Source organism: Ambystoma mexicanum, chromosome 6p (genome assembly GCF_040938575.1).
Source record: "Ambystoma mexicanum isolate Mex_15411 chromosome 6p, UKY_AmexF1_1, whole genome shotgun sequence".
NCBI lineage: Eukaryota > Metazoa > Chordata > Amphibia > Caudata > Ambystomatidae > Ambystoma > Ambystoma mexicanum.
The window spans coordinates 1,112,414,343-1,112,436,831 of record NC_090935.1 but is presented as its reverse complement, the minus strand read 5'-3'; positions in this window follow the sequence as shown (position 1 = coordinate 1,112,436,831).

The following is a 22,489-nucleotide window of genomic DNA, read 5'->3' as shown; positions in this document are numbered from 1 at the left end:
ATTTCACCAGGTGATATGGTAAGGATAAAACTAGGCTACAATGTTAGAAAGGATGATTCTAAATATAGCAGACCGGTCAGGGTTTTACAAGTCCTCGGTAAGGCAGTGAGAGTTAGTGGTGGATCGGTATGGAACATGGACAGAGTAAGCAAATGGAATTGGGATTTGGGATATTGTAGAGCCAGTCCTTCCAGACACGTTAGTGGATTTGATGTATGGATGAGAAATGATGAAGATTTCCAGAGCGCTGTGGAGGAGAATGTGAGAAGGCAGTCTGATGTTAGACCTCAAATTGTGGAGGGAGATGTTCATGGGAGTGAGAATGTTAAGAATTTTGATATTGGGGAATGTGGTATGTTGCAGAGGAATGGTGATGAGTTGATTACTGAAAACAGGAGTATTGTTGACAGTCATGACAGTCACTCAGATTCTGAGATAGGAGCCACATCTGGTGACGAAACATTACGCACGTCAAGAGAGAAGAGATTGCCATTCTGGTCCAAAGACTATATTATGGGAAAGTAGAGTGACAAATCCTTGGTTCATTGTATATGTCTTTTCAACTACAAGTTAATTCAGTGTTTCAATATCTGTTGTGTTTTCTTATCATTTAAATTGGGTGTGCCTTATTCGTAGTCAATTGTTAATAGGCTACTCCTTATTTTCTGTAGAATAAAAAGGGGGAGCTGATGTGGTATTCTATGTTTACATTAAGCTTTGTGGTTCTCATAGCAACAGCGTCCCTGCCTGCCGCCTAGTTAGGAATGTTTAGGTTTGAAGAGGATTCGAGAGAGAGAGTCGAGATTGGAGAGAGAGTAGGCTTCAGGTTGTGAGCGGCAGTGCAGGGCGCCGGTTTCATGAATGTAAATAAACCTCTTATTTACAATATACAGTGTTACGAGCATACCTCACATACCAGCCAAGAACACCTTTTAGCTCGCCAATACAATTCCCTAAGTGGCAGGTGGATGTATTTTATTTTAACAAAATCGACTGGAAATTATCTAAAAAAGGATATATATATATATATATATATATATATATATATATATATATATATATACATATATATATATATATCTCAAAGCAGTATTACTTATGTTTGCTGGGAAAAAGGCCGAGGCTATAATAGTCCTTTAAAATTAATAGTAAATCTTCATGTTGTGGAAATGGGAGCTCTGCTTCCTTCCGGCCATTTGTCTCTCTCGGTCAGCCTGTGACCATAGTTTTATTAGTCTCTTTGTTGTTTGCATTTGCTACACAGAGATCTACCACTGCAGATGATGAGCTGGGCCGGTCCTGTGATGTCACAATGCCTGTCCTCTTATCTGAAGGGGACCATCATTCTGATCTGAAAAGAGAATCCAGCGCACAAGTAGCGCACGCGGCTGGCGCACAGCGTGCGCCTGCGATAGTCTGCGCCAGGCACGTGCGCTAAAACTGATTTCCGCGCACAGCGTATTCATGGATTTCATGCTCCCAAACCAGCCGTGGCGCAGAGAATCGCAGCGAGCCTGCAGCAGCGCCAGTAACGCCCCCAAGAACGCCCTTGCGCAAGGAAAAGACATCAAAATCGCTAAATCATCGCTAAGGGCTGCGCTAACCCTGGACCACTTCACAGGGCAGGCAAACAAGGAAAGCAAAGCGGGCAATCTTCAAATCAGGAGTACGCGGGAAGTTCTACACGCGACTAGGCAGGGAACGTGAATTACAGGGGTACGCGGGAATTATCACACGCGAACAGCCAGGGAACGCGTATTACAGGGGTACGCGTGAAGTAGAACACGCGATAGGCCAGGGAACGTGTATTACAGGGGTACGCGTGAAGTAGAACACGCGATAGGCCAGGGAACGTGTATTACAGGGGTACGCGGGAATCATCACACGCGAACAGCCAGGGTGCGTGTATTACAGGGGTAGCGGGAAGTTCAACACGCGATTGGCCAGGGTACGTGTATTACAGGGGTACGCGTGAAGTAGAACACGCGATAGGCCAGGGAACGTGTATTACAGGGGTACGCGGGAATTATCACACGCGAACAGCCAGGGTGCGTGTATTACAGGGGTAGCGGGAAGTTCAACACGCGATTGGCCAGGGAACGTGTATTACAGGGGTACGCGTGAAGTAGAACACGCGATAGGCCAGGGAACGTGTATCACAGGGGTACGCGGGAATTATCACACGCGAACAGCCAGGGTGCGTGTATTACAGGGGTAGCGGGAAGTTCAACACGCGATTGGCCAGGGTACGTGTATTACAGGGGTGCGTGGGAATTATCACACGCGAATAGGCTGGGTGGGCCCTCACAGGTGTACCCTGTACACCCTCCACGGCCCCTGCAGGCAGCCCACAAAACAGGGGACTACCCTGCACACCTGATCATGTCCCCCTGCACCCCCATCCACCAGGGGCACCCTCCACCAGGCCCCCACCCATGTCTCCCACCACCCCCACCCCCCAGCAGTGCAGGGGCACCTGCCATCAGGCCCCCACCCATGTCTCCCACCACCCCCACCCCCCATCCACCAGGGGCACCCTCCACCAGGCCCCCACCCATGTCTCCCACCACCCCCACCCACCAGCACTGTGGGGCACGTGGCCAGCAGGCAGTCAGGCAGCAGCAGATGGCAGGTGGGAGCGTGCTCAGGGCTCTGGGGGACTGTAATTTGGCCTCCTGGCCAGGAGCGTGGTCTTTCGTGTTTGAACGCGTGGACAGCCTGATAGGGAGTGATTTTGCACGTGAAAAACCCACACTCAGCGAATCGCGCGAAAACCCGTCACCAGCATATGTGCGTCTATAGTTACCTGCACGTGCAGTGTCAAAGCGTGTGATTGGTGAAAATGGATCTACACCCAGGAGTGACAAAGCGTGTGATTGGTGAAAATGGAACTACACGCAGGAGTGACAAAGCGTGTGATTGGTGAAAAGTGAGCTACACGCAGGAGTGTCAAAGCGTGTGATTGGTGAAAAAGGATCCACACGCAGAAGTGACAAAGCGTGTGATTGGTGAACATGGGCCAAGCACGTACACGCCGTAAGTGACGCTGTACGTGTGGGCCTGTATATAAGGTAGTGTAGAACACCATTTCCTTGTACGTGCTTTTCGTGGAGAGCGAGTGGGTGAATTCTGTACTTCTTGTCGTTTCACACGCGATTTACTTCACGGCGTTTCCAGTTCGTACTCCCTGTTACCTCTGGCAGCTTTTTCTCTTTTTCCTCTTGTACCGGTTTACCTGGGCCTGTTCCCTCAAACAGTGTCCCCTTCTACTGTTGTCCTGTCTCCTCAGACAGCGTACACATCTTCTTTTGGCGGGGGTGTTGCCAACCAAACGCGCTCATTTTTCACGCTCTTTTACCTGGCAGACGGTGAGTCACGCACGTATCTAACTTCTGTGCTTGCCCCGTGTGTAGCCTACCCCTTCAGAGGTCATTCTAGGCTGCGTGTGACACGCATACGTTCATTGTGTTACTGGATGCCACAGCGTAGTGCAGGGTTTTCCATCAGCACACGTGGTCTAGGAGGGGTATTGTGCACGTTCCTTAACTTTTCTGGGGTGCCTGTGCGTTGCGTGACCCGTCATCTTTCCCCAGGGGTGTCATATAGCCTTGCCACTGTACTAGGGTACGAATACCATCTGGTACCCAACCCCTTTGACACCCAATTGCCCAGGACAATTGTGCACACCGACTCCCATACGCACAATAACATCAGTGCCATGGTTGGGAGGCGTGCAAGCCGTAAGGGTGGCAAAGGTGGCCGAGCCACACGTGGTGGCCGTGGAGGATCCACTAGGGGACGTGGTTGTGACTTGCAGGGTGCCCCTGTCCCCCCCAGTCTGGAGGACCAGTCAGGGACACCCATGCCCCCCCCCCCCCAGTTGAGGGTCATGTGGCTGATACCAACCCTGATCAGCCCTTGTCGGACCAGCCCATTGTGGCAGCAGACCTGTCCGAGGGTGATCCCATCGCTGACATCCAGGTCAGCAGGTCCACTGCACGTGCACCGGTGCACATTGGTGTCATCAGGGCACGCGCATCTATGCCAGATAGGTCATCTGCTGGCCCCCGTAGCCAGGGTGTGGCTCCATCCACCCCACCTCTCATACACCCTGCCAAGACTGTGTCGGTCCTAGTTCATGCACCTCAGATCAGGCCTGACCCCATCCCACTACCCCCAATGCCTGCACCTACTCCCATGCTGAGTGTGCAATCCCACACACCCAGTACTGAGTCCACCACGGCTCCTGCCCCTAGTGTCCACAGCGGCGTAGGACACTCTGGATCCCCACCCCCTTCCAAGCGCAAGAGGAAGAGTGCACGTCCGGCACAGGCTGATTCCCCAGGCACGGCTGCACAGTCCGGCCCATCAAGGAAGCCAAGCTTCACAGACGCCGAACTGAATGCACTTGTTCAGTATGTGTCAGATCATGATAGGGAAATGGTCATCGTTGCAGGGTCCAAGACCACACATGCCAGACGCCAGGCACACTGGCAGACCATTGCTGACAGAATAAGTGCCCTTGGAGTAGTGAGGCGCACAGCTAGTGATTGCCAGAAGCGCTGGAATGACCTTAAGCGCAGGGCAAAGGATAAGCTGGCCTCAAGTCATGCCGCAACCTTGGTGACTGGAGGTGGGTCCCCAGCACAGGAAATAGAACTCACACCACACGAGTCCGTAGCTGGATCCTACGTCACCGAGGGACAACTCCAAGGTGTGGGAGATCTCCCTGATTACGAGGCATCATCCGGTGAGTGCACATGCATGTGTGTATTATCCATGTGCATGGTGTGTGTGTGAAGCATTCATGTTGGGTGCCTGTCAAGGGGGTGTGTGGCAGAGTTGATAGTGGCACCCATGTGCCTCATCCAGTATGTTCAGTGCAACACCATCTGCCCACAGCACTATCCCAACTGGCAACAGTGCACATATGGCCCTACACCATGGAAGTTGCCCTTGAATTGTCATTTTGTCACTACATTGTTGCTCATACTCCCCTGTCTATTCATCTGATGTCTTACATACCATTCCTATACTTTCCCCCAGCCAATCAAGTTTCATCTTCACATGCCTGACATGCAATGATACCACATGCTAATGCGTCCTCTGTATATAAATGCCAACCAACATGCTGTCATACTGTGGATGTTGCCTTGACATCCACCTCCTACCTGTGTGCTTTGGTACCGTCTGGTTTCGAGCCCCATTCCCTCACACTCCATGCTGCTCTTCATGGTCTATCTTCCCTGACTTCTACAGTTCAGACCATCGTGCCCTACTCACGACACCTGCTTGCTAACAGTCAAATGAGGGCACCCTGCCCTCCAATGCGACCCACCCTATTGCTGACAAGTGCATCTGAGCCTACTCAAAGCCAACTCTCACTGACATCTGCTCATACATGCCTTTGCCTGTCCCATAGACCCTTCACATGGTCCCTGTCCTCTCTCCTTGCTCCTCTTCCACCATCAATGGTGGGACCCGTTGGGGTGTACCCTGGCCTCCTTCCAATCCTCAGAGGCCACAATTGATGTGCATGGTAATGGGAGCATCTCAGTCCAAGGCCCTTAGGCCAACCTCATTCTCCTTGAGAAATGCTAGCCACATCTCATCAACTTCCTTTCCTCTCCTGCTGTCCCCCCTCCTCTCTCCTCATCAATCCTGCACTGCCTCCCTGCACCCTCCCATGATCCTTCTCCGCCTCCCACTCCAACTCCTACACATGCTGCACCTCTGATCTCTAGCACTCCCCGTAAGTCCTCCAAGGCTGTCAACCTCCTCCACAATTACACTCCTTTCACTGCGGCTGCATCAGGCATTCCTCCGATATCTGTCACTTACATGAGGTTATGCACCTTGACATCCTTGGTCTCATGGAAACATGTCTGACGGCCAGCTCTGTCTGCATCCTTCACACACTCCTACCTGATGTTCAGGAGACCCTCTCCTTGGCCCGCCACTACTGTGCAGGGGGGGTGTGCCCTTGGCTTCCCTGAGGGTATTCCTGCCACTGTCACTCCTACTTAGACCTACTCCACTCTGGAATGGCTTGTGTGACGTCTCTCTCTACCACACCTTGACATTCACAAACTGTGCGTACTGTGTCTGGGAAAACTGGTCAAATGTACTACTTCCTTTCTGAGTGTCCTCACCTCTCCTCCTCACTCATGTCCCCAGACACAGAAATCCTCTTCCTTGTTGCTGTACGCATCCACCTGCATGCTTGTTGACCCCCCCACGTGACCTTTCTGTGACCTCAGCAACTCCCTCTCACCCTCTAGACTCCCGTCTGTCCCTACTCATTCTGCAGGGCACACTCTTGATGCTCTGATCTCATCTGACTTTCCCCTCTCCGTCCATCTCTGCACTCCTCTCTCCTGGAGTGATCACATTCTCCTCTCCTCCCAGCTCACCCTCACCACCCCACAGGCAAAGCCACCCTCACCACTGTCACACACCTTCTTGGTATTCCAACCCATGAAGTGTGTGTCAGTCGAGGCTCATGCTGCCAAAATCTCCCCCCCATCCAGCTCCCCCTTAGGCTCACTCCCATCCTGACAGGGCCCACTCCATGCTCCACTCTATGTCAGGTACACTGGATGTCTTTGCCACGGTCATGACCACCTGTCTGAAGCCCCATGCCAATGCAGAGTCCTGGCATGACTCGGATCTTGTGAACCCAGACCACAGGTGCCGGGTGGCAGAGAGGGAATATCCTGCATCATGCTCATCCTCTGGCAAACTGGCCTGCCACATGCTCCAAAGGCAATAGCGCCTCACCCTTTTCACCAAGATGAGATCCCCAATCCAAGGGCACATATCTGCGGCATGTGACAACTCTGCAGGACACATAGAAATCTGCAAGGACCTTGCCGAGCCAGATGCAGTGTGTACCTCCCCTGTCCCCTCCGAGCCCACAGCACTGCATGATTGTCTCTGTACCCCTATAGGCCACCCCCCCCAGCACTTGTCTGCGCCTAACACCATCTGCCCTTGACGTTAAGTCCTACTTACCTTGTACAGCACTTCCAGCCGCCACTTCCCCTTGCACTTCATTGTGCCACCCACCCCTGCACTTGCGTGACATGAATGACACCAGCACCAGTAGGATTGTTGACTGGCATCCCCTACTGCCCCACCACCCCTCAGTGCTCCGCTGTACCTTCATACATTTCTGGACCGGTGCTTCACGAATGCTATATGATTCCTTTACAGGTGATGGGGAGGTGGAATCTCATTGTTTACTGCATTTTGTTGATGTAGACAAGGCACTGTGCATCGTGGCCAATTTGGACTAGCAGATCCATGTACAACATGTCAACTTATTGATGTGATGATGCAATGTCAGGACCAGAGTGGTAGAAATCCAAAAAAGTTGCCCTCCTCTCCCTCTTCACTTGGTGGCTATGTCACATGCCATGTGTGTGATGGCATGTGCCTTTGACATGGCAATCACCGGCCAATGTGTGATGGCAGTGCTAGGCAGCATGGTGAGCAGGCGTTGCTCTCCAATCTGTACATTGTATGCCCTGAGCCTCCCCTACAGACCCAGTGATGGTGAATGCATAGGAGGTCTCCCAGTCATGTGGGACATGTGTCGTAGAACTACTGCCTCTGTTGTTCATCAGCCCTTGTTGCATGCCATGGTGCTAATGCCTGTTTCCATTTTTCTCTTTCATGTCTTTGCAGGGGACGAAGCACTTGTTGATGCTGGGGATGTGGTGGTTGAGCCGTCCCAGGAGGGCAACCCGGGCCGACCTTCCACAAGTGAGGGACGTGGTGTGTTTGTGGGTGAAAACCCACAAGTGCTGCAGGTCGTGCTGTCGAGGGGTGTCTCTGGGGGTTCCTCCCCCGAGCAGTATTCAGGTGTAGACTCGGAGGATGACACCTATGTGCAGTCGCAGGTGAGTGTTCTTGGGAGAGAATCTCCTCTGTCCGACCCACCTGCAGCCGGGCCATTGCCCTCAATGGGGATGTCAGTGTCGGCAGCTCAGCCTCCGGTGGTTACGGATGCAGGGCCACACCACACAATCTCTGATCCTGTTCCTGGGGCTGCAGATCAGAGAGGGAATGCAGTCCTGCAGCCTGAGGCCTTGCCGGCACAGCAAGGCGCAGTCCGCCTTGCCCCAGGCAGGTGTGGTGCCCGTCAACGTGGTGGCCGTATGCCACCTGGCAATACCGCTTGGGAGCAATCCATCTACGGTATGGCCAACCAACAGGCAGCATCATCCGAGATGATTGCACAGGCCATGGATAGGGTGGCCACTTCCATTGTCCCCCCAGAAAGGCTGATGGAGCGACTGGAGCAGGCTACAGAGTCCATCTGCCAGGCACACAGGGAGGATATGTTGGCGTCCAACAAGGACAGGCGGGCGGCACTGGCGACTCTGCGGGAATCACTTTCCATGGAGTCCCAGCGCCACAGGGAAGGCCTGAGGGAAGAATTCCATCACCTCAGGTCGACCCTGTTAGAGCTTGAGGCTTCATCCCATAGAAGGACAGAGGAGCAGCTGGAGCGTCTGACACGGACGCTCTCGGCCGAGATGCAGGCAACTCGTGCGGAGGTCAGGTCATCCCGGGAGTTACTGCATGGGGACCTCCGCATGATTATAACCCAGAACCAGAACTACCAGACCCGCCTGCTTTCAGCCATGGAGGAGCAAACTCGTGCTTTGCGTGGGCTGCCTCCCATTGTCACACCATCTTCTGAGGCAGCTCCCCCACCTCCTGAGTCAGCTGCAGGGTCTGGCCAGAGCGATAGCGACTCATCTCCCACAACAGAGTAGCCGTGTGGGCCACGAGCCTATGGGGTGTTTTAGTTTCCCATGATCCACACAGGTGGATTGTGGCGTGCATCCTGTCCTCGGACCTCATAGGTGCCCCCCCCCCCCCGCCGGCCCTTTCATGGCCATTTTTTCTCAATTTTCTTTTTTCTTTTCCAAGAGTGTTGCCTTGCGTGGGTACCTGGGCATACACTGTATTGTGGCTGGGCACATGCAGGCTTGTCCTGAGTTTGGTTTAGATGCTTGGGTAGCAGACATCCACACCCCTCCTGCTTCCGTTTCCATGGGCTTGCAAAGGGTGTGCCCAAGTGACAGCAAATTACACGGTGACATTGGACTCCCATGAGCTGTTGGCCAGTCCATAGTCAATACTGTGTAGACATTCATAGTGTACATTGTTGTTGTACCTAACTATGCATGATGGTTTGATATGTGCCTCTACTTACATATGTTGCTCATGTTTTGCAGGTATTTCACACAGTTCTTCACACGGGCATACTCTCTGGAGTCAGACTACATGTCGGTAGATGTGCACTGACACTTTTGCGTGGCGCCATCACTGTACATCTGGACGGTGAGGACATACCAGCAGAATCAGGTAATGAGACTACCATTGATTACATGCATTGTGTCTTGTTTGGGTGGGCTTCAGGGTGGGTTGGTGTGTAATTTGATTGAAATTACTCTTACACAGGTGTGTAGTAGTGGCTCCAGCGCGGTTAGCTGTTCAAGTGCGGCTATGTTCCATTTGGGGCACTGCTATTTGTGACACCGGTGTCATGTTGTGATGGCCAGTTTGTTTGCTCTCACATACCATGACATGGTGTCCTCAGTGGCGGGACTGTGAAGGGAATGGGTGACATGGCAATGTTGTCATGTAGTGAATCGCCTGTGGCAATGCATATTTGATTGATGGAGTTGTGTCTTCTCGTTGTGATGCATTGCTGGTGTATGTGTAGGTAGGGGTGCACACATAGTGACACTTCCATGTTAACAATCTCAGGCTGATGTGTATCTGACAGTTTATTGTCAAGTAATTTTGTGACATTGTCAGGTAGTGTCATCATTGATTGTCAGATGGTATGTGCCAGAGCAGTGTGCACTAGCCAGCACTGTGATTCCTAGGTGAAGAAGTTGGCCACCAGTTGCGTACGGGCTGCCACCCCCCGTGCCCTTTCCCCTCCCATGCGCAGCGGGCGTGCATGTGGTTGTGGATGTGGGGGCACCACCATGTCCACGGGCAGGCCCCGGCGTGTTGCAACGTTGTGCAGGACACATGCTGCCACTATGATCCTGCACACTATTCGGGGAGCATATAACAGCTGCCCGCCAGAACGGTCAAGGGAGCGAAAGCGTGACTTCAGCACTCCGAATGTGCGCTCCACTATGCCCCGTGTTGCAATGTGGGCTGTGTTGTACCTTACCTCGGGTGGCGTGGTGGGGTTCCGGATTGGGGTCATCATGTGGGGGCTGATAGGGTAGGCACTGTCCCCTGCGGAGGTGGTGATGGGTATCATTAGTGGTGTTGTGTCATGAACCAGTATCTGACATGCATGCATGTGCAGTGGCATTCATGCTCACCAAGCAGCCATGTATCTCCATGCTGGCCAGCCTCCAGGTCCCGGCATAGTGTAGACATTCTGTAGATGAAGCTGTCGTGGGTGGACCCGGGATAGTTGGCATATACTGATGTGATTATTCCCTTGGCATTGCATACAACTTGCACGTTGATGGAATGCCAGTGCTTGCGGTTTCTATAGATGTGCTCTGTTGCCCTGGGTGGACGTAGAGCCACATGTGTGCAGTCAATTGCACCAAGCACTTTGGGGAATTGAGCCACACCATAGAATTCCTGGATGCACGTCCGCCTTTCTGCATGAGTCCTGGGGAGATATATGTGCCTGCGGACTGATGGCCGTGCAGTGATGATGTTCAAGACCTGGTGTAGGCAGCGTGACTGCGTGGCCTGTGACACACCACCCACTATGGCACTTGTCCGCTGAAAGGATCCAGTGGCCAAGAAGTGCAGTACATTCAGGACCTTCTGCAGGGGGCTGAGTGCTTGGGAGCACAGGGTGGGTGATGTGAGGTCATCCTCCCACTCACTGACCAGGTCCAGTATGATGTGTGCTGGAAACCTGTACCTCCCATACACCTGGTCATCAGGCATCCCGAATAGGCTGGTTCTGGGTGTGAATATTCTGGCCCTGACTCTCCTCCTCCTCCTCCTTTGGTAGCCCACTGCCACTGCTGCTAGGAACGGTATGTTCATCCTGGCATCTGGCTTGTTTATTGATAAGTGCGCAAATTAATGCCTTGCGCGTGTTCTAGGCGAGCGTGTGACCCTCGCACCCCTGGAATCTAGTTCCCACTCCAATAGCGTGTGGAAATTCCCACGCAGCAGGCATACAGGTGCGCTGACGTACTTGCGTGTGTAAGTGCCCGCGCACCCCTGTAATACACGTACATAGGCCAATGGCGTGTACGCGCACTTTTGGCCAATTACACGCGATGTAATACACGTACATTGGCCAATGGCGTGTACGCGCACTTTTGGCCAATTACACGCGATGTAATACACGTACATTGGCCAATGGCGTGTACGCGCACTTTTGGCCAATTACACGCGATGTAATACACGTACATTGGCCAATCGCGTGTACGCGCACTTTTGGCCAATTACACGCGATGTAATACACGTACATTGGCCAATCGCGTGTACGCGCACTTTTGGCCAATTACACGCGATGTAATACACGTACATTGGCCAATCGCGTGTACGCGCACTTTTGGCCAATTACACGCGATGACACTCTGACGTGCAGTATTTCCACGTGTGCTCCGTCATCACGTGCTGAGTGGGGAACGCCCGTGCGGATCACGTCAGACGCGCTTACGCGGTGAGGGACTCTGGTCCAATAGAATCGCGTATGCGTGCTGATGCACTTACGCGCTAAGGCCCTTTCCTCGGATTTCACGCTGACGTGCAGGATTTTCACGTGCCAAATCACTCCGTATCAAGCTGGCCACCCGAAAACACACGGAACACCACGCTCCTGCCCAGAAGGCCGAGTTACTGCCCCCCCAGTGCCCTGAGCAGCCTCCCACGTGCTATCTGCTGCTGCCTGCCTGCCTGCCTGCCTGCTGCCACCGTGCCCTGCCATTTGGTGCCTGCACATCAGCCATCTGCAGGGGTCCAGTTGCTGTGTCCACCCCTGCTGGAACTGAAGACTCCCAACTGGGATTACATCGCTCCACAGCCCAGCCCCAGGACCCAGTTGCCCACCCACACCTGCCTCTGGGGTTGCCATGTCGGGCACTTCGACATCTGGCACCAGTGGCAACCCCAGGCCAGAGGGGCAGAGGGGCACCAGCTTCACTGCCACCGAAGTTGGTGTCCTGGTGGAGCATGTCCTGGGGCAGTATGATGCCCTCTTTGGATCGTCCCGCGCCAGCAAGGAAGGACGGGAGAGGATCTGGGCCGACTGTGTGGTTGCCATCAACGCGGAGGGGGTGGCAACCCGCAACGTCCAGAAGATCAAGAAGCGCTGGGAGGACTTGAGGTCCAGGACCCTTGTGAAGGCCCGGCGCCTCGTGGAGGGGGGCCGGGCCCGCATGAGTTCCATCCAGAAGAGGGTCCTGGAACGCGTACGCCCAGCGCTCCACGCCCAGGTCCTTGAGAGGGAGGCCCGTCTGGAGTTGAGCGGTAAGTGTGCAAGCATTACTGTGTGAGACAGGGCATGTTGCGGTGTGCTGGTTCTATGATACTTGCCTGTATGTGTGCCATGGGCCATGTATGCATGTATGTGTGCAGGGACATCATGGTAATGCATGTGCGACCAGTGATGTGTGACCCACATGGTTGTTGCATGTGTTGAAATGTGGCATGGGGAGCCCTATGCAGATTTAGGACATGAGAGCATGCCAGTCTCTGTACCTGGACATGGATGGGGGTGAAGGATGGGTGCTGATGCCAGGTACATATATGGTAGCCATGTCTGTGACTTGTGCATGCCATGGATGCATGACACATGTGTGTGACAATGCACAGATTCTGTGACGCACCCAACTAACCCTTGTTTCGCCTGTGTTCGTTGTGTTTGGGGCCAGATGGATGTGACTGAGGTGAAGTGTGTGCATGTGATATGCATGAGCCATGATGCATGTGAGTCACATATCATTGAATGTTTCAAGAGTCAATTGGACATGCATGGAAATGTGCATGGCATGCACCATGCCTGTTACTGTGTGTGTTTTGCCTGGACTGACCCATGTGTTGTGGAGGGACATGATGGAAGTGTACTTTGACAGGGGTGCTCATCTGCTATTGCTTCCTGTCTAGGGGACCATTTTACAGTAGCCTGATGCTTGTGTCCTTTGTCTCCCTCTACGCAGCGGCTAGTGAAGAAGAGGGCGGAGACGGCGCTGTGGAGCAAGGCGGCGGGGATGCCCCCACGGCTGCAGCGGAAGGGGTGGGTGAGCCCCCACAGGGGCCTGCTACGGCGGGAGACGGTGAGGAGCCATCCAGGTTGGTGGTTTGCACAGAGGAGGAGGAGGCCGACACTGGTGCACACATGGGGCCTGGTGGGAGCATCCCTGCTGGTGCAAGTGGTGCAGTCCAGGGCCAGGGGCAGGAGGCAGCACAGGTCACCGTGGAGGTGCCTGTGCATGTCGCTGTCCCTGACCCTGTGAGTGCACCACCATGCACCAGCAGGGATGCCCCGTCCCAGGCCCGTCCGCAGGTAGTGGGGATGTCCATGTCAACTGACGCCCCTCCACCTGCGGCCGTGGGAACCCCTGGCCGCGTGGAGCAGGTCCTGATTGGGGTCGCGATGCGCACGGCTGTGATTCGTGATGACGTGCGTGCTTCCCGGGAGGAGCACGCACGTCATCACGAAGTGCACCGTGCCGACGTGGCCCAATTGGGATCGGCCATGTTCGGGGGGTTCCTGCATGTGTTGGCCAATCTGACGGCCCTCTCCTCCTCTGTGCAGGCTATCCACCGGTCATTCTCCTTGCCGTCTTCCGGCCCAGATGCCACCATGGCCCCCTGTGGACCTGCCCCGACCAATGCAGCCAGCTCGGTGGGGATCCCATCCCTGCCACAGTTGGGAGTCGGAGGTCCAGCAGGGGTGGACGACACAGCAAGTGGACCCCAGCAGATGGAAGATGTGCCGGCATCATCGGGCAGGGCACGTGCACGACGGCATCGGTGGTTACCATCAGCCTGGATGCCGTCGTGCTGGCAGAGGCAGTGGCGTCGGAGGCAGCAGCGGGCTCGACGTGGGAGGCATCATGGCTCAGGGCCATCAAGATCAGAGGGGCAGGCATCGGCCGGAGGGCAGGGCAACCCTGGCATGGCGGTGTGTTCCGTGTGGGAGGAGTTTGGCCAGCGGATAGGTGCGGAGCGGCAGCGGGCGGAAGAGGAGCGGCTCGCCATGGCCAGGGCGGAGATCTCCATGCATCGGGCATTGAGGCGGGCTGAGTGCCTCGAGGAGGCTCGCAGGGATTTTGGTGAGCACATGGGTTGTCCCTGCGAGACCTCGGGGCCAGGACAGAGTCCCGCCTCCAGGACATTGACATGGAGTTCGAGGATGCCCTGGCCAGCATCACCAAGTGAGCCGCAGGACTAGCCCGCTGCCTTTGTATATAGTTTTTTAGTTAGTTAGTGCTAGGTTTCCTTTATTTATTTTTATTATTTTGGACCGCTCGGACAATGGCCACTTTTTTGTACATATTTATTTTATTAGTTAGTATTAGGTTTCATTTGTGCTGTTGGGCTCATGGACCCTGGAACATTCCTGTATATATTGTTATATTTTGGGAGATACATTTTTTAATTTTTTTATTGTTTACACCATGACGTAATGGTTTTTCTTTGATTTCCTACTACATGGTTTTGCTTTGGACAAATTATATTGATTTTTTAATCCTTTGTTTTTTGGTTTATCATTTTTGTTCTCGGACATGGACCTTTTATTTACTTTGCCACATAGTTGTATGTTTTATTGGTTTACTTGATTTGTGTTTTTAATACATTTTTATATTATCTTACACTTGTGTTATTTTCTCTTTGGTTTCTTACATGTCATGATATGGGTTTTGACATTCACTTGCACCCATTGTGTATGTGTGTGTGACGGACATGTGTTCTTTTGCATACTTGCCTTTGGGGTTGTGTCATGTGATTGCATTCACTATGTGGGTGCATGCAATCCTTGCCTGGGTGTTTGTGCTGGGTATGCTGGCCATTACTGCCATGATTGTGTATCGTCAGGACCTGGGGCCAGGGGGACATGGGTGGGGGCCTGCTGGCAGGTTCCCCACAGTGCTGGGGGTGGGGGTGGTGGGAGACATGGGTTGGACATGGGTGGGGGCCTGCTGGCAGGTTCCCGACAGTGCTGGGGGTGGGGGTGGTGGGAGACATGGGTTGGACATGGGTGGGGGCCTGCTGGCAGGTTCCCCACAGTGCTGGGGGTGGGTTTGGTGGGAGACATGGGTTGGACATGGGTGGGGGCCTGCTGGCAGGTTCCCCACAGTGCTGGGGGTGGTGGGAGACATGGGTGGGGGCCTGGTGGAGGGTGTCCCTGGTGGATGGGGGGTGGGGGTGGTGGGAGACATGGGTTGGACATGGGTGGGGGCCTGCTGGCAGGTTCCCCACAGTGCTGGGGGTGGGGGTGGTGGGAGACATGGGTTGGACATGGGTGGGGGCCTGCTGGCAGGTTCCCCACAGTGCTGGGGGTGGGGGTGGTGGGAGACATGGGTTGGACATGGGTGGGGGCCTGCTGGCAGGTTCCCCACAGTGCTGGGGGTGGTGGGAGACATGGGTGGGGGCCTGGTGGAGGGTGTCCCTGGTGGATGGGGGGTGGGGGTGGTGGGAGACATGGGTTGGACATGGGTGGGGGCCTGCTGGCAGGTTCCCCACAGTGCTGGGGGTGGTGGGAGACATGGGTGGGGGCCTGGTGGAGGGTGTCCCTGGTGGATGGGGGGTGGGGGTGGTGGGAGACATGGGTGGGGGCCTGGTGGAGGGTGTCCCTGGTGGATGGGGGGTGGGGGTGGTGGGAGACATGAGCAGGTGTGCAGGGTAGTTCCCTGTGGTGTGTGCTGCCTGCAGGGGCCGTGGAGGGTGTACAGGTAATGCCTGGGAGCACACAGCCATATCGCGTGTGGAACTTCCCGCGCACCCCTGCAATCCACGTACCCTGACTAATCGCGTGTGGAACTTCCCGCGCACCCCTGTAATCCACGTACCCGGCCATATCGCGTGTGGGACTTCCCGCGCACCCCTGAAATCCACGTACCCGGCCATATCGCGTGTGGGACTTCCCGCGCACCCCTGAAATCCACGTACCCGGCCATATCGCGTGTGGGACTTCCCGCGCACCCCTTAAATCCACGTACCCTGACTAATCGCGTGTGGAACTTCCCGCGCACCCCTGCAATCCACGTACCCGGCCATATCGCGTGTGGAACTTCCCGCGCACCCCTGAAATCCACGTACCCGGCCATATCGCGTGTGGGACTTCCCGCGCACCCCTGCAATCCACGTACCCTGACTAATCGCGTGTGGAACTTCCCGCGCACCCCTGCAATCCACGTACCCGGCCATATCGCGTGTGGAACTTCCCGCGCACCCCTGAAATCCACGTACCCGGCCATATCGCGTGTGGGACTTCCCGCGCACCCCTTAAATCCACGTACCCTGACTAATCGCGTGTGGAACTTCCCGCGCACCCCTGCAATCCACGTACCCGGCCATATCGCGTGTGGAACTTCCCGCGCACCCCTGAAATCCACGTACCCGGCCATATCGCGTGTGGGACTTCCCGCGCACCCCTGAAATCCACGTACCCTGCCATATCGCGTGTGGAACTTCCCGCGCACCCCTGAAATCCACGTACCCTGACTAATCGCGTGTGGAACTTCCCGCGCACCCCTGTAATCCACGTACCCGGCCATATCGCGTGTGGGACTTCCCGCGCACCCCTGAAATCCACGTACCCGGCCATATCGCGTGTGGGACTTCCCGCGCACCCCTGAAATCCACGTACCCGGCCATATCGCGTGTGGGACTTCCCGCGCACCCCTTAAATCCACGTACCCTGACTAATCGCGTGTGGAACTTCCCGCGCACCCCTGCAATCCACGTACCCGGCCATATCGCGTGTGGAACTTCCCGCGCACCCCTGAAATCCACGTACCCGGCCATATCGCGTGTGGGACTTCCCGCGCACCCCTGAAATCCACGTACACGGTCATATCGCGTGTGGAACTTCCCGCGCACCCCTGAAATCCACGTACCCTGACTAATCGCGTGTGGAACTTCCCGCGCACCCCTGTAATCCACGTACCCGGCCATATCGCGTGTGGGACTTCCCGCGCACCCCTGAAATCCACGTACCCGGCCATATCGCGTGTGGGACTTCCCGCGCACCCCTGCAATCCACGTACCCTGCCATATCGCGTGTGGAACTTCCCGCGCACCCCTGAAATCCACGTACCCTGCCATATCGCGTGTGGAACTTCCCGCGCACCCCTGAAATCCACGTACCCGGCCATATCGCGTGTGGGACTTCCCGCGCACCCCTGCAATCCACGTACCCTGACTAATCGCGTGTGGAACTTCCCGCGCACCCCTGCAATCCACGTACCCGGCCATATCGCGTGTGGAACTTCCCGCGCACCCCTGAAATCCACGTACCCGGCCATATCGCGTGTGGGACTTCCCGCGCACCCCTGAAATCCACGTACACGGCCATATCGCGTGTGGAACTTCCCGCGCACCCCTGAAATCCACGTACCCTGCCATATCGCGTGTGGAACTTCCCGCGCACCCCTGCAATCCACGTACCCGGCCATATCGCGTGTGGAACTTCCCGCGCACCCCTGCAATCCACGTACCCGGCCATATCGCGTGTGGAACTTCCCGCGCACCCCTGAAATCCACGTACCCGGCCATATCGCGTGTGGGACTTCCCGCGCACCCCTGAAATCCACGTACACGGCCATATCGCGTGTGGAACTTCCCGCGCACCCCTGAAATCCACGTACCCTGCCATATCGCGTGTGGAACTTCCCGCGCACCCCTGCAATCCACGTACCCGGCCATATCGCGTGTGGAACTTCCCGCGCACCCCTGCAATCCACGTACCCGGCCATATCGCGTGTGGAACTTCCCGCGCACCCCTGAAATCCACGTACACGGCCATATCGCGTGTGCAACTTCCCGCGCACCCCTGCAATCCACGTACCCTGACTAATCGCGTGTGGAACTTCCCGCGCACCCCTGAAATCCACGTACCCGGCCATATCGCGTGTGCAACTTCCCGCGCACCCCTGCAATCCACGTACCCTGACTAATCGCGTGTGGAACTTCCCGCGCACCCCTGTAATCCACGTACCCGGCCATATCGCGTGTGCAACTTCCCGCGCACCCCGGTATGCACGCACACGTTTATTTTTTCTCTCAGCGCGTGTCTGTGTTTGTGGGTACCCCTTTGTACGTCATTTGTCCTGGAGGGCCACAGTATTGGACATTGATCATGTCTGTATATAGGTGCTATTTGTTGGCGCACCTTTTAGCGCACATTTCTTGGAGGCGCAGAGACGCTACCACCTGCTTTCTTGTGGCGGTCGTGTTTGTGCCTGTTTGTGCCTGTGCGCTGCTTTGAGCGTGCGCTTTTTTGCCCTATTCTATTCCATGAATACGTGTTGTATGCGAGCGTGTGGGCGTTCCGCGCACTTGCCTCCTATACTTTCCCGTGCCGCCCACATTCTTCCCCATTCCGAGTGTTGTGCCCCATTTTATTCCCCATTCCGAGTGTCCCGCCCTGTGTTCCGCCTACTTTAGAGCTGTGCGCTGCGCTCGGAGTGATAGCGCAGTGGCCGTGGCGCACGACGTTGGTTGACCTGTGCGCCGGCCTGCGCCGCGCGCTTTTTCAGCGCACGTCCTCTGCTTTTCTTGCGCACGGACTTCCATGAATCGACGTGCGCTGGTTTCCCTGCGCTTTTCGCTAATTTTCGGCGCAGCGCACGTATTGGCCCCTCTGCGCCGGGATTTTCGGCGCACATTTATTCCATGAATCGGCCTGTCTATTTCTTGTATTTCTTTCAAAGTTTCTGCTTCCCTTGATTGTAGCCCCTGTTTTCACCCCCACCTGCCCCCGCCCTACATTCCAGTCATGCATCAGCCAGGGCCAATTGACCTGCAGAGAGCCAAGCTTTCAGAGACTGCAAGTCTAGAGAAAGTTTGTTTTCTAACACTGTTCTGGCAGGACATATTTTATTGCAGTTGTAAACAGGTGGGATGCACAAAGCAGACTGGCAGTGGGAGAAGCCATTTGCGAATTTTGCCCATTGTCTTTGGCTGAAAGGAACTCACAAACTGTATTTTTTAACATCAGCCTTTATTCCTTGACACACATGGGTTTTAGTGATCAGAGTTCACTTTGCTTTTGCGCTGAAAGTGCAGGGCTGTTTCTTTCAGTCATTAACAAAATACACTTTAAATTACTTGCTGTTCATTTTTTGGCTGAAAAGTGGGTGTGAATTGTCATACTGCACCCCCTTTTAATGGGTGACAGTTCCAGTGAAACGATTGCTGCCTTTATTTCTCAGCCCGCAATGTGATGTTTCGGCAATCTGCACTCGGATTACAAGTTTGTTTTAGCCTTCTCTGGATTAAAGACACCTGCATAGTCTGCCTAAATAGGCCAAATTTCTCAGCGTGCAGGTTTCTGAATGAAGGCAAGTCAGTTTACCAATGGGCCCTTCAGTTTAATTGTTTTGGGGCCTTTAATTACACCCCACAGCACTTATTGTCAGAGTTGCAGTTCAATTATAATGTGTTTTGGCAACTCTTTTTTTTAAATATACATGTCTTAGTCTTGCACCACGAAAGAACATTGTACCACAAAAGTGCAGTTGTACTAGTTATCCAGTTTAATAAATAACAATGGGCTGGAAGTTGACAATACTGGGCGCTCGTTCTGTTCAAGTCGGTGCATTGCTCTGGTCAGCCTATATGATATTGGCACTGCTTCGGTACTATAGTACCTTGTAGTACTGCTGCAGCAGGGTAGGTGCATCAGGCACGTGTTGCAGGCAGCAGCTAGGCAGCCACGTTACCAGGTGCAGGTCACTAGCAGTGGAGTAACTTTGCTGAAAATGTTGGTGTGAGATGTCATCTAAATGAAAGGGGCCCCTGCCGAATGAGTGGGACAAAATGGTGTGACACAAAAGCTGGGGGGGACAAACACCCTTGTCACCCTTAAAACTACACCCATTGGCTAGTCCAGTGGGGAGGAGGGCACACACATTTATATTTGTCTGCGTCAGTATGATGCTGGCTTTGCTGTGCCTCTGCAGGCTAGTGCACTCCGCTGGCACGTGCAGGGCATTTTTAAGCAGGGTACTTGCCCTTTTTCTTCTGGCACACAGTCAGAATGGGGTGTACCAATACACAAATGCATGCCGCCCACCAAATCACTACGTGGCAAGCACACCCAGGCACCGGACAATGTGGTCACCACATAGTACCATTAGTAAAACACAATGCAGCTGACACAGTAAGGACAACAACAGGATAGTAACCAGCCAATCACACCACAAAGTGGGCAAGTCTAGAGAAATACTACTACCGAACGGAAATGTTGGTACAAAGTGCCGAGATTTAGAAAAGTTATAGCGTAGGGGTTTGACAGGTAAGTCAGTTCACTTTTGTGATATGCTCTGTGTATGGACAGTACAAATGTTTCACTTGCCACCAATAGAATCAGAGGAAATTGATAACGAGGGTGATATGTTCTTTGAAGCAGAACACAACTACTAATTTAAGCTCCATTACTTTCATGATATTTCTGAATCATACCACTGCCATGGGTATTCCACACATTACCTCAGCTGCAATCCCAAATATGTTGACACTGTGGGGAGCAGCAGTGGGAGGCCAGCTGTTGCCCTGATATAGCACAAGCGAGCAAGAACATATTTGGGCAGTGGCCCTCCTTTTCAAATTAAGCACTGCCTGTAAGTCATTGACCATGGTACCAACACCAATGGCACATACAGATCTGCCTAAAACGCCCATGTTAGGACACACTATAGCAAGTCTGTACGAGGTAGAAATTAATTTCATAAATGCATCTCATTTACCAACATATTCAATTTGTAAGGTTTCATACATCTGGAATGTATGAAGCACACTGCAACTCAACTGCTCCTATTGAAAATAACATGGACGCATTGTTAGCACTTGAATGTCACAAGCACATGGAATTAGTGCACCTGCTTGCTTGTAACGTTCATGCACATGTTCCAATTCATTGCAACTTCTCCCAATATGCAAAATAGAGTCTTTACATGAGTATGTTAATCTGTTAGGTTAATCAGGCTTTTATCAAGCGCAGCATATAGCAGGGCAATAACCAGTTCAGGGTGTATGTTTGCTGCTAGGTGGTTCAGGTGACCTAATATGCTATTTGTTGTGCTGGGAAGCCTGTTTGGGGCACCTAAAGGTCAGGTTAGTCCTTTTGATATATGTTTTAGCTTTAGGTAGGTGGCACTTAAGCACCAGCTATAAGCCAAAACGATTTAATGGGAGTACAGATAGAAAGAAGGTGGGATGCGAGGAGGGACACACAGCCGTGGGTGTTTGGTTATTTACCCACCCATTGAGTGCCTATTGTCATACTCACTACCTGCTCTTCCTGTCCAAAACAAAGCTTCATCTGATATCTTTGTGACAGTTCTATGAAGAGGTAACATCAAACTGTGTTCTTTATAGGGCCTGTCAGTGTTATTTCAAAGCAATCTTCTGGGAGTTCATGGCTTAATTGCAACTATAAATATGTTGATAGTGTAGTAAACATGACTTAACCAAGTGTACCTTCAGCCACTTGATTTATAAGCAATATGTCTGTCCTTACATCTGGTACTTTCACTGATGTCCTGTCAAAACAAAACATTGGCGAAGCAACAGCGTAGGCTTGCTTATAGGTATTTAATATACATTTGCTAGACACTGCTATCATATACCCAGGTACCTGAACCATTTCGCAGCTGTTGCCATTTTGAAGGCAGTTAGTCCCATTATGACAGGGGGTCTCAAATGCCTAGCTCATCCCTACACAAAAGCCCAAACTGTTAGCCCTGACAATGATTGTTTCACTTGTTTACAAAAGTGTAAGTAGTGTATGAGTGTGCCTCCCTCGCTACTATGGCACCAGCCTATAGGGAGCAGATCAATATCTTGTGAACCTCTCTTACAAGTCTGCAGGACTCGTTCCCCAAACTGTTCTGCGTGTCAGGCAGTTGGTGTTATGGGGGTCATTACGACCCAGGCGCTAATTGCGCCAACATTACCACCATGGTGTAAACTACGTTTACACCATGGTGGATGGCGGATTTACCGCCCCATTCCAAGGTGAGTGGGGCGGTAAATCCCCATTTCCCATTTTCCCTTCCCCATTCCCATTTTTGCCCCATGGGGCATAATGGGAGTGGGGAAGGCGCTAATTACGCCACCGTAAATTACGGTGGCGTAATTAGCATCATGGCAGGTTAGCGCCACGGATTTTAACGGCTGCTAAAAGCAGCCGTTAAAATCAGAATAGGCGTTAAGGGTTAACGACGGCGTTAACCCTTAACGCCTGGGTCGTAATGAAACTTGACCAAGGACAGCAAAATCTGATTTCCTGGTCCGATGC